This window comes from Choloepus didactylus, chromosome 4 (genome assembly GCF_015220235.1).
Source record: "Choloepus didactylus isolate mChoDid1 chromosome 4, mChoDid1.pri, whole genome shotgun sequence".
Taxonomy (NCBI): domain Eukaryota; kingdom Metazoa; phylum Chordata; class Mammalia; order Pilosa; family Megalonychidae; genus Choloepus; species Choloepus didactylus.
Genome location: NC_051310.1, coordinates 114,328,455 through 114,342,245, shown reverse-complemented (window position 1 = coordinate 114,342,245; position 13,791 = coordinate 114,328,455). Strand labels below are relative to the sequence as shown.

General features: G+C 42.5%; 1 protein-coding gene across 1 annotated transcript in view; it reads left to right on the top strand.

The window, feature by feature from the left end:
• Nucleotides 1–12,023, top strand: part of ZNF609 (zinc finger protein 609) — a 350,879-nt gene extending 338,856 nt beyond the window's left edge. Inside the window, exon 11 of the transcript XR_005216444.1 lies at nucleotides 11,933–12,023. The gene's annotated coding sequence lies outside the window, so the exon portion shown is untranslated. The remainder of the gene's footprint in view (nucleotides 1–11,932) is intronic.
• Nucleotides 12,024–13,791: the final 1,768 nt, after the last annotated feature.

Sequence of the window (13,791 nt, the reverse complement as noted above, 5' to 3'; positions counted from 1 at the left end):
GCCATCACAATATGAGGTAAGTAAACGTTAACTCTAAGAGCAGCCACAGAGAAACTAACTGCCAGGAATTGGGAACGGCTTCGCAAAAAAGGTGATCACAATCACTCCAGATTAGAGGTCACCCCCCAGTTCATAACAGCCCCAAATCACAAATGGCCCACATCAGAGCCATCTCAGGACACAATTACTCTACTTCACAAACAACATGTTTTTGTATTTTAGATGATGGGGATGTGGGGACAGAAGAAAGGTTGGAGCTGCCACCTAAGGCTTTCCAGCAAAAATTAAAGTGGCAAATGATACCCAAACTGCCCAGATTTATCACTAGATATTTGGGCAAGGGGGATCCCATACTCTGGCTCACTTTTAAGATCCTCCACCCTGTCCCTTTGGCCATCCTCAGCTACTCTTCCAGGTTCAAGCCAGGTGTGCTCTTACATTCATTTATAGCAGAACTGGACAATTAACACCAGCCCTGATCCACCACACTTCATAGTCCCAGGGAACATAGCCTTCACAGGGAACTGGAATGGCTCGTTTCTGCCAGCCCATATCTGAACAAGTAGCTCTTTAGCCTGAAGGACAGGTTTTGATCAATCAATCAGCAAATACTGAGAACTCACTTTGTCAATAATAATGACCATTTAATGAGCATCCTGCTAAAGCATGATTTTTTACAACAGCTCTCCATCCCCATTTTACAGATGAAAAGAACCAAAAGCTCAAGGAGATTTATTCTGTCCACTAATATTTAATGAGTGCCAGACAAGTTCATTTACTTGCTCTAACTAAAAGCTAGTAAGTGATGGAGTTAGAATTGGGACCCCGAGTTGCCTGATCCTGTGCTTTGTCTGTGTTCACATGGTGGACTCAGAAGGTCTCTGCTACAGGTCTCTATTTGAGGGAGCAGATGCCTTGATGGCTGCCTGGCCAGCATATGAAACATTCACAAAACCTGTGCTGTCCAATATGATAGCCACTAGCCAAGTGTGACTATTTAAATTTAATTCAAAATGAAATAAAATGTAAAATTCAGTTCCTCAGCCCTACTAGCTACATTCATGTGCTTGAGAGCCACACATGGCTAGTGGCTACCATGTTAGGCAGTGAAGATATAGAACATTTCCATCACCATGGAAGTTTCCATTGGACAGTGCTATATCCCATCATGTCCCTATCCCTATTTACCTCACCCACCACCACAGGTTCAAGCTCCCTCTCCCACATTAGCACCTGCATCGTTGTCCTCACACTGGCAATCTGTCCGACCCTGCCCCCAGCTCCCTGTCCCCAGCCACACCCTGTCACTACCCTTTGCAACCTGTGACTAACAAATTCTTTCATATTCTAGGCCTTTTCTCAGGATGCTATCTTCACCTCCTTACCTTACCTGAAACCTGACCATCCCCTAATGACACTGCTTCTTTGGCAGCCCTCTTAGATGACTGCTATTTTTCTCTCCTTCTAGAGTATCTCAGGATCAGGAAGTAGGTAAGTATATTCCTCTCCCGCTCCCACTGCCATTTCTAAACCAATCTTTCCCCTCCCTCCTACTTCTGTTCCTTTGAAGCTTGTCATCTGGATATACCATCTTGGTTGATACCATCAATCAACCACCTGGCTGATGCCCATCATTTAGCTCTTGGCTCACTGCCTCTCTATCCACACCAAATTTTGTCATATTTCATGAACTCAACATCCACATGACATCCTACCCAATACCTTCCTCTCACTTTCTTGACCTCCTTATCTCCCATGATATTTTCAACACTCCACAGTAGCTACCCTTTCTTTTAATCATACCTCAACTTTGTTTTCAGGACTGTACCACTTCTAAAATATAGACTCTCCAACCACAACCTTTTGCTTACGCCTCCTTCAACAATTCTTTGACCCTATCACCAACTCCAATCCCTTGACCTCACAAATTTCCCGCTATGCATTAGCCCCAGGCTTCACATTCCTTCTTTTCTAGCTTCATTTCCATCATCCATCACTATAATTACTCTCTTTGTGCTTGCCTGACAAAAGCCCTACTCTGGATAAATTCAATCATCTGCCTTCTTGGTGCAGGTACTCAAGCAGCTCAGCATTGCTAGATCAAAATCACACTACCAGGCAGAATGTCTTAACTTCATGTTCATGATTCTAACTTCAAACAGACTCTCAACACTGCCTGATAATTCCTACTACATTTCTCCAATAAGTTTGCTTTTCCACTCTGAAAGACTTTTATACTGTCTCTCTCTACCCTTCTCAGCTGATGACCTAGCCTCTTATGACACTAAGGAAATAGAAACAAAGGGGAATTCCCTCTCACTCCTGCCACAGCCTACAAACTTATCTGCATTCCCACTCACTTGTTCCTGCTCCCCTTCTGGTAGTCTGAGAAGTGGGCCCACCTCTTATAAAAGACCAGCCAATAACTCCATGTGAACTATGAAGCCCATCCTCCCTCACCTTGCTCCTACAACTTAAATCTTTCCCTTCAGCACACAAAAATAATCTCTTATCTGAAACAAATAATAATAGCATAGCCACTCTGGGAAACAGTTTGCAATTTCTTAAAAAAAAAAAAAAAAATTAAACATGCAACTACCAAACACCCAGCATCTGCACTCCTGGGCATTTATCCCAAAGAAACGAAAGTATATGTTCACACAAAACCTGTATACATGTGTTTGTAGCAGTTTTGTTTGTAATAGCCAAAAACGGAATCAGCCCAGATGTCCTTCAACAGGTGAATAGTTAAAGAAACTGGTACATCCATACCATGGAACACTACTCTGCACCAAAAGGAATGAACTATTGATCTATACAGTGACTTGAATGAACCTCCAGGGAACTGTGCTGATTGAAAAAAATCCCCAAAGTTTACATACTGTATGATTCCATTTATAAAACATTTCTGAAAGGACAACATTTAGAAATGGAGGAGAGATTAGTGGTTGCCAGAGGGTTGGGATGAGAGAGGTAGGAATGGGTGTGGTTATAAAAGGGCTTCACCAGGGATCCCTGTGGTGCTAGAACTATTCTGTACCTCGACAATAGCGGTGGAAACACCAGCCTATGCATGTCGTAACACTGTATTGAACTAAATGTGCACACGCACGTGCGCACACACACACACACAAATGAGTATAAATAATACTGAATAAGATTGGTGGATTGAATTAATGTCAATATCCTGGTTGTGAGGTTGTACTATAATTTTGCAAAATGTTACCATAGGAGGAAACTGGGCAAAGTGTACAAGAGATCTCAATGTATTATTTCTTAAAACTGCTTGTGAATCTAAAATTACCTCAATAACGTTTTCAATTAAAAAAAGATGTAATGTGGTAAGTTTGTATTTAGATACAATAATATACCCATATATATCAAAATGAATTAAACAACAAAAAGCTATGAGTTAGGTTACAGAGAAGAAAAGTATTCTAGTCCCAGTGAACTGCTTTTGCAAAGATGAGAGTGACAAACTCAAGGAAGCAAAACCAGTTAAGTATGGGGAAAATGATAAGAGGTAAGGCAGAGGCTAGAGGGGTAATCAGTAGGCCCTATTTAAGGGCTCAAGTGTCTGTAGGATGTCAATCAAAAAAGCTACAGGGTGCAATGTGGGTCAGACAAATATCAGTTTGACTACTTGCTGGCTTTATGACTTTGGACTAGTCACTTGCCTACTGAGGGCCTCAGTTTCCTCCTTTGTAAAACCCAGGGATCATGTCACCTGCCTTCCAAAACTGCTGTGGGAATAGTATACATAAAAGCACCTACCCCAGTGTCCAGAAGATGTTCCATAAATGTAAATTCAGTCCCAGTTCCCTCTGTATAAAAATCTCTTCTCCAGGAAAGATTAGATAAAAGCTAATTTAAAATGATCAAATTCATGAGTGCTTACTGACACTCACAAGAAAAAAAAAAAAAAGAGAGAGAGAGAAATAAAAAGAAGAAGAAAGAAAGATCTTTAAAGAATCCAAAGGAACCCACTCATTTTTCTGAAAACTGATAAAGGGAGAAAATCGAGTCAAGCATTTAACTTACCCTTCCTGTACGAACTGTACTTCATTCAGTGTAACAAAATTGTTGACGTGGGATAATTATTCTGAAAATTGGTAAGGTAAGAAACAAGCCTTTGACATGCTTTTCTTTATAAGTGTGCCTCATAGTACCCAATTAGGTAATAAATGAAGAAGGAATGACAAAATGTTACCATTCTGCAAACCTTGATAAGACCATGGAGCGAGGCAATGATCATCAAGAGTTGTCAGTGTCAAAAGGAAAGAGACATGAACGTTATATGGCTCCTGAAGGAAGGCACACCACCTCCTATGAAGAATTCTTACAAAAAATTGAACCTGAATCAGATCAAGCCTTTATACCTAATTACCAGTTTACAGAAAATAAAAGGAGACAAATGCCACTACAGGGATGTATTCAGTAAAATCCCAAATGTAGGAAATTTCTACAAGACAAAAATCTTGGTTTCTTCAACCAAAACAAGGGGCAGGGGGACATCTGTACATTAAAATAGATTTAAGAGACGTATCCACCAATGTAATGGGTGGCTCTTTTTAGAAACTGATTCAAAGAAATGAACTGAAAAAAAAGAGAGAGAAACAGAAAGAGGGATAGGGAAAGAAAGAAAAGAAATTATGAGACAATCAGGGAAATTTGAACACTGATGATAATAATTAAGAAATAATTATTAAAGTTTTTAGCTCTGAAAATGGTAATGTAGTCATGTTTAAAAAAGAATCATTATTTTTTAATGATACACACTGAGATAATTATGGATGAAATGATATGCTTGAGATTAGCTTCAAAAGAATCAAAGTTAGGGGGTATACATGAACCAGTAACTATGAGTTGTAGATTGCTGAAGATTGTTGAATCCTCTTAGTAAATGAGGATTTATTTTCCTATGCTTTTTACTTTTCTGTATATTTGACATTTTCCATCATAAAAACTTTAAAATAGTAATTAAATAACAACAACAAATCTCAAACCACTCCAATCTGACATACATCCCTACCATCCCACAGGGACTGCTCATGTCAGGGTCATCTCTGATCTCTAAATGACCAAATCCAGAGTTCTTTTTGTCCTGTCATTTGACCTCAGGAATGTCTGACACAGTTGGCCACTCCCTCCCTCTTGGGACACTGTCCTCTCTCCTTTGCCATGACACTGCACTCTTCTGAGCAGTTCTCTGGCCACGAATTCTCAGCGTCCTTTCCTAATTTCACTCTACCTGAATTCCAGGCCCAGCCCTGTAGTCTCTTCTATTCCTAGATGTTTTCATTTACTCCCATGGATTTAAATATCATCGGTAGCCTAATGGCTCATAGATTTGTGTCTCTAGCCTAGATTCCTTTAAACTAGAAACATATATCCTAAGGCCAGCCTCACATCTCTTTTGATCGGCTCACATGCCCAAACCCTTAATTCCACCTGCTCCACAAGGCCAGTCCTCTTCCAGTCTTCCCTGTTCCATAAATGGCACCACGACCATCTGGTTGCTCAAGCAGGATCTTGGTGGCATTCTGTTTCCAAAAATTGTGGTAACATACATGTTACATAAAATTTACCATTTAACGATTTTTAAGTGTACAATTCAGTGATGTTAATTATTTTACAATGTTGTGCTACCATTACCACCTTCCATTACTAAAACTTTTTCATCACCCAAACAGAAACTCTTTACCCATTAAGCAACAACTCCCCATTCCCCCTCTCTGCAGTCGCTGATAACCTCTAATCTACTTTCTGAAAGCTAATTTGCTTATTCTAGATAATTTTATATAAATGGAATCATACAATGTTTCTCCTTTTGTGTCTGGCTTATTTCATTTAGCATAATGTTTCCAGAGTTCACCAATACTGTCACATGTATCAGAACTTCATTCCTTTTTATGGCTGAATAATATTCCACTGCATGAATATACCACATTTTGTTTATCCAGTCATCTGCTGATAGACATTGGGGTTGTTTTCACCTGTTGCCTATTGTGAATAATGCTGTTATGAACATTGTTGTAACAGTTGGGGGTCACTCTTAATTCCTCTTTTTCCCTCAACCCCCACTCCTCATCCAGCTCATCATGACAAGTCCTACCACTTCTGTCTCCAAAATGGATATGCTCATTCTCCATGTCTACCACCCTGGTCCAACCCACCACCTCCTCTTGCTCAGATTACTGCAGACTTCTGATGGTCTTCTTACCTGCTTTCTTGTCTTCTTCCGATCTATTGACCTCAAAATAGCCAGGGTAATAGTTTAAGTATTTCCAAAACATAGATTGTGTCATTACTGTAATTTAAACCCTCTGATAGCTTCCTATATCACTTGTAATAAAACCCAAATTCCTCACCACAGCACACAAGACTCTGCAGGATGTGAACACCCCTGGCCCCACCCTCCCACTCCCCCACGCCCTGCTCCTTCCTGGACTGACTCTGGTTCCTTGTCCGGGTATCAAACATGGCAAGCTTCTTTTTGCCTCCGGCCTTTATTCCTGCAGTTCCCTTGGTCTGTTTCACCATCCTGTCAGATCTCCCCAAGGCTGGCTCCTCATCCTTGAGATCACACCTTAAATACTGCCTCTTCAGAGAGCTCTTCCAGGGGTCCCCCGGGAGCATGACCACACCCTGTGTTTACCTCACAGCCACGATCACATCTATAATTATTCAGTTAGTTGTTTCCTTGTGTCACACACCCATCAGACTGAAAGCTCCAAGAGGGAGAGAAGCAAAGAGCCTGGCCCAGAATAGGTACTCAGTGAAATCTTTCAAAGTATGAAAGCTTACGGTATTGTTGGAGAGATATTATTTATATATATGAAGCAACTAGAGAGCAAATGAAGACAGCATAATTAGTTTAAAAGCGGACTGCCCTGCCTGCAAATGCTGGAAGAGCTTAGAAGAGTTAACATCAGCTTCTTTGCCTTCCTGAGGACAGAGTTCAAGTGGCACTCTTTCAGGATGAAAATAAAGCCTAGGGCACCAAAAAAAGACAATGAAATAAAGGTTCTGAAAGGCCCAAGCAGGAGGATCAGGATACCAAGAGACTGGAATTTTTTTCCTGTGTTACCTCCCAGGGTTATGCGAAAGTTGCCTCTGAAAACAGTAAAGTGTAATAGAAAGACATTGCCCAAGAGTCAGAAAACTTGACTGTCCCAGTTCTTCCCTTTTACTGGTTATTGATCTTGGACTAGACACAGGTACCCTTTCTCAGTTTCTCATCTAAAATTTAAAGTCTTTATATATAGAGAGAGAGAGACTTTTCTCAAAGTTAATTTGTTATTTACAAACACTCTATACCTACCAAACAAAAATTCCCCATTCATCCTTCTTCCCACCCCCTGGTAACCTCTCAACTACTTTCTGTCTGTGAATTTGCTATTTCTAGTTATCTCATAAAGTGATATCATACAATATTTGTCCTATGTGCCTTGCATATTTCACTTAGCATAATGTTGTCAAGCTTCCTTCATGTTGCAGCATGTCTCAGAACGTCATTCCTTCTTATGGCCAAATAATGTTCCATTGCATGTATGTACCACATTCCGTTTATCCATTTATTTATTGATGGAAATGGGTTGTTTCTACCTTTTGCCTATTAGGAATAATGCGGTTATATACCCTGTTGTACAAATATCTGTTGGAGACCCTGTTTTCACCTTCTTTGGGTATATATGTAGGAGTGGAATTGCTGGGTCAAATGGTATTTCTGTAGTTAACATTTTGAGGGACTGCCATGTTGCTTTCCATTGTGGCTGCACCATTTTACATTTCCACCAACCATACGCTAGAGTTCCCATTTCTCTGCATCCTTGTCAACAGTTGTTACTTCCCCCCACCCCTTTTTTTTTAATAAGAGCCGTCCTTGTGGTGTGAAGTGGTATCTAATGATGGTTTTGGTTTGCATTTCCCTAATGGCTCATGATGTTGATCATCTTTTCATGGGCTTATTGGCCATTTGTATATCCTTATTGTGAAATGTCTGTTCAAGTCCTTTGCTTAGGGCTCTTTATAACTGTAAAGACTCTTTAGATTTCTAAGTGGCCACTTGTGTATGGTGGAGCCAAAAGCAGACAGCAGTCACTTAAGGGGTGAAACCAAATGTCAGGGGAAGGAGATTGAGATTGAGGACTCAGTTCACCAGCGGCCTGGAACCACCTGGAAAGAGGAGGGAATTAGGATCAAGGACCAGCCTGTTGCCCCTACCCAGAGAGCTTCCTCACAGTGTCCAGCTTCAATCCCACCACCAACTCCCGGAGTTGGGATCCAGGGCCGGGGAAGGGAGACAGGCTTTAGAAGTGGCAAAGTATTTGTGAGGAGCCTGCCCCTTGGCACACAGGGCAGGAAGTGCCTGGCGGAAGATGTGGGAGTGGGGGGCCTGGGAGGCACCAGAACCGAGTGTGAGCAAAGAGTTTACTGAAAGCCTGGGGCATGGGGTTCCAGTCCCAGGCAGAACGTTATTTTAGACTAACAGGAAAAATAAACATAGTGGTTTCCAGCAACTTCCCAGCCCCAGGAAGCTGGAAATAGCTAGATATTCCTTTTTGTTCCTCTGAGAACAGCACCGCAGGCCTGTAAGTGCCTCCTTCTGCTCCTGCTGAGGGGGTTTGTGGGGAAGGGAAAAAACAACCTGGGGGCTCTGGTCCCATCACTGTCTCTACTCTCAGGACTTGCTTTCCCTGACCTCTGGGGGGAAAAAAACAAAAAAACTTTAGAAGAAAATGACCCTTTCTCCCCATCTGCCACCACTAGCCAAAAACCCTGTCAGAACCTGGCTTCATCCATCATCCTGGGAATTATACCCAAAGTTAAGTGTGAGGATAGGATGAGGTAGGAAAGAGGGCAGTTGGACATTGGCTACCACTGGGGAGGGGGAGACCTAGGAAAGGGGAGATAGTTGTCAGCCATCTGAAGGTTCACAGGGATGAAGAGAAGGTAGGAAGAAAGGCCTGAGGAAGGCCAACCTTTGAGGAAGCCAAAGTATAGGGTGAGCAAGTGAGAGGGGGCTGTGTAGTGGGAGCAGGGCAGCCAGGAGTCAGAGCCTGTGGCCTGCCTTGCCAAGGACCAGTCCCGGGCCCCAGGCTCTGTGCCCATTCTCTGATCTGCCGCATTGTTCTGCCATTTCCTTCTCTGGAAGTAGTAACGGGGTGGAGGGGGCCGGGGGATTGCATGGTCAGTAGTAAATGGAGCAGGATGGAACTTCCACTGGGGGAGGGGAGGGCTCGGGTCCATTCCCATGACCGGTTGCCCTTCCGGCTGCCCTGGGACTGTGTGGGAAAAAGTCTCGGAAGTGCCAGGGACACTGTGTGTGGATGTGTGTGTTTTCATTTGTGTCCAGCTGCCTTGCTTGATGTTAGTCACAGGACAAAGCCCTTTGAGGAATTGTCACTAGGCTATGTTCCCACAGGGCTCTGCCCTGGGAGAGGCATAAGAATCTGCCCCAGTGCCTGGAGAGAAGGACACTGGAGGCTGGAGGACCAACTCCCTGGAGGGGTCTTGACTTTTAGTGAGACCAGATTGGCTGACTTCCCTGGTTTTATGGGGATGCTTCTGGAACCTTCTGCTAAGCTCTCAGCTTCCGGGAAGGGCTCTATTACTAGCTGGGTGCTGGAAGGCGGGTAGGAACTGAAAATGGGGAGTGAAGTCAACATTCCCACAGCATCTCCCTAAGAAGCCCAGAATCCTTTGCACTTACGTAGATCTTAGAGCTTAACAGCATGCCAAGAGATTTTATGAAGGTCCAGTTTTCTGCCTTCAGGCAAGAAGCTCTAAGCAGAGATCACATACTAGAAGCCCACAGGCCAAATGCATTCTACAGACATGCCCTGTTTAGCCAACACAGTATTTAAGAAATTTTTTGAGCCAATATTTAGAATTGAGATGTTTCACGTAAATATTCCAGTTTCTACATTCTCTTGAAAAATCAGATCTGACTAACAATGGTCCCATATGCCCCCATGACAACAGTTGATTGGGCTGAATAATGGCTGACAGAGCTTGGACTATCTATCTTGCCACAGCCACCACCATTCCCCATTGCCCCAAGGCTCAGGCTGTGTGTCAGCTGCTGTTGCTCAACAGACGTGGATGATAGTTTTCTGTACCCCTATCTCTATGGGACATCAAAGGAACTAAGTGGGCCACCTGTGTCTAGAGGGTATATTTTTACCCTGTGACAACTATCTGTAAAGAAACAAAGATGGCTGTCTTCCCGCCACCTTTTCTGCACCCTCTGCAGTGACATGGTGCCTAATGCCACCTTCTGACAGCACAATGTCATAGGCCTTGTGCCAAAATTACCCCTCATCCCCAAATCACAAGTCTCATGTTTTCAGTGAGCAAAACTCAGTTGCAAGGCATAAAGCAGTAATAATAATGTCTTGTAGCAATCCCCAGCTCATCTCCCTAACTCCAAATTGCTAATGACCCTGTGATAAAGTTGAAACTCCCTATCCTGTGTGTTCTCTCAGACAGAGACCTCCGACAACTGCATGTGAATGCACACTGGAAACACAGCTGAAAGAGCTCACACCAAACTGAAAACCAAGGTCACTTCAGGTGCCAAGAGTACAAGAAACTGAGATAATGGTCCCAGGCATATCCATCAAGCTTTACTTTTTAACAAGGAAATGCTAATCATTAATAACTTACATTAATTAAAATTAATAATAAGCAGAAATGCCTTAGCCTAATACCTGTCACTCTGACCCCAGTGTACCTTTCCTCAGATTGCTCCCCTCCATGACTGGTGCATACTGCTCCCTGAACATGTCTATTTCTGCTTCCATACTGTTCTCTCTCCTCCTCTTACCCGGAATGCCTTTCTCCTTCTCCTCTCACGCCAAATCCAGCCCATCCCTCAAAGCAAAAGTCTTTAAATAATTTTGCTCATATGCACATAAATAAATTTTAAAATTATGTCCCCCCAGTAAAGCTGGTTTTTAAAAATATGTGTTTCTTTGAAATTTTGAATTTTGATTAAAATTTTTTCAACCAGGTTTAAACAGTTACAAAGGACTAATTTCTGCTGTATTTGAAATAATTGACAGTAAAAGTAAAACTTATGAGATCTAAATACCACAGCAACTTCTGATACCCTTTATTTGCAAACTACATGAGCAAGATCTTTAACACAGGAAATTTTGCGTCATTGCTTTTTCTCCTTGAACTCATTTTTTCCCCACTTACCCCACATCATTCTATCCTTATGTAATAAGTAGTTTATGCTTGAAAATCTTTTATTAATCATCAAAACATAATCTCTGATATAATATATATATACATATATATTAAATTCTTACTTTCTTATTTTCTGAACATAAGGCTCTAGAATTTAAAATTTCTCCTAGATTGACTTATCATTACAATCATTATTAGTTCATTGTTTACCAAGACAACATAAATATATTACAAATTTTGTAAATTTAAACATAAAAGATAAAATTCTATAGGAAATACAACTCATATGGAGATGGATGTATCCATGGTAGAATAAGATGTGCTAAAATGAGTGATCAGCATCAATTTCATTTCCACTTTCCATTTTTCTAAATGTTAATATTGAGCACATGGGAATGGAAGAAATTCTAGCAGAGTCACTTGATATCGCATAATGATCAAGTAGGTGGCAACTGAACTGGGTCCTCCTTTGATTTGTTGGAAAGAATGTCAGGAAATCACTGATTTGCAATCATTTCTCAATACTAAAATCAATATTTTAATTGTTTGTTTGGTGCCCAGAAATTTTTACACACCAGAGCAACACACCAAAGTAAAACTGAGGATAGGTGAGACATATGCCCTTTGTATACTATAAGCTAAGATAAGCTGCAGTAACAAACATCAAAATCTCAGCTGCTTAAACCAACAAAGGTTCTTTCCCCTCCTCACTCACGCTCCATGTCCCTCACAGGTCAGCTGGGGGCTCTGACCCAGGCCCTCCTCATTCCGGGATCTAGGCTCTGCCATCTGAAATGTCATCGGTCTCCACGGCAGAGAGAAGGTAAGGAGGAGAATCGTACACTGGCTCTTAAATGCTTCTACCCAGAAGAAACAAACTTCTGTTCATATTTCATTGGCCAAAGAAAGTCACATGACCATGCCTGACCTCTAAATGGGGGAAAGTACCTGGAGGGAAGAGAACCTGGGAAATGGGTGAGCAGGACTAAAGCTTATCACACCTTGCTGGGTCAAGTGGGAGGCAAGAGATTGTGAAAATGAAGGGAGAGGCATTCTCAGGCTGTAGAACTAGGACCTGGTGAAGATGAGGTTCTGAAAGTTGATTGCTTAAACACAACAGTGCCCACCTACCCCTAGAAAAGTCTTTTTGTTCCTCTGTGGGTACACATGCCTCTGTTTGATGACCACTATTTCCTTTATGAAGCCTTCTCTGGCCCCTCTGTCTCCCTCTGGTGTTCCTGCCACCATTATTGCTTATGCTGTATATTTGGAAGTTACTGGGAGGTATTACCTCTCAACTGTGTGTATCATGTTTTCCTAACAAGCTGCAGGCTCTTTGGGGATGGGAACCATATCATTGAGTTTTTTATATTCCCCACACAAGGACATTCAGAAAATATTTGAGTTCTGTTTGACAGCTGAATTGGTCACTTTTCTCTGTGGGCTTCAATCTCCTTATCTAGGAAGTTGGAATAACAAGGCCTGCCCTTACAAGTGCACTTTAATGTGGTGAGGATCAATCGAGATTACGGAAGTGAAAGCTTCTCCTGCCCTACTCCCCTCCACACAACAGGAACCAGCATCTTGACATTCCACTTCTGAAAAACTGGATGGTCTGGCTGTATGTAATAAGGAGCCTTTGAAGGTTCTTGAAAAGGTCTGTGAAAAGTGGAGTTTTAGGCAGATCCATCTGACATCAGTGACTGCTGGGTGGTTGGGGGGCATGGGAGACAGTGCAGGAAAAAGCAAAGGGCAGGAAGTCCACATGGAAATTGGCTCCTATGATCCAAAAGTGAGACGATGGAGACCTACTGGGTGAGTAGTGCATGGTCAGCCCCAATGCACCCTCACAGAGAGAGACCCAGGCTGCCTTTTTGGAACCCCCAAATCTGGATTCAAGACTGAAATTTGGAACCCTGGCCCAGGGGTGATCGCATCCCCACTCCTCCCCCCAGCCAAAACCCATTTTTTCTACGCCCTGACCCTGCCCCCTGGTGGCTGATGGAGACATCGCGGATACTGCATTATACAGAAGCAGAATTCTGGTTCTTCATCGGGGATCTAGGATCATGTGGGTGAGAAGAAGGTGCTCAGATAATCCAGCCTTTTGCGCCTGGCTCTTTGCTGGCACAAGGAGCTTCTATAGAAAAAGAAAGGACCAAAAGAGGGAGAGGATGGGGTCATACCCATGAGTTGTGGGTAAATACACAAGGGCAGTTTTTGCTCCTAGACTCACTGCACAAAGTGAAAACTAAAAGGAACTTTTTGAACTGAGGTTGCAAACTGAGCCCACAGGCCATGGTTTAGCCCATGCAATGGTTTTAAATTTTTTGGTTAATTGCCAACATTCAAAATCAGGAATTTTCACATTAAAATTTGAATATCCAGTTCTCTTGAAAAAATCAAAACATCAAGCGACATGGAGCCCCCATCCTGCTGGGCAACAACTGGCTGGGGCTGAGAAGGAGCTACTGCCCCTTCCAGCGGTACATGAGCCTCCAGCCACCCAGTCACCCAGGCCTCCTCCCTTTAGTCTTTATCACCCCTCTCAGATCCTTGAATGAGTTTGCAAATCTTGGCTGAGCTCAGCAT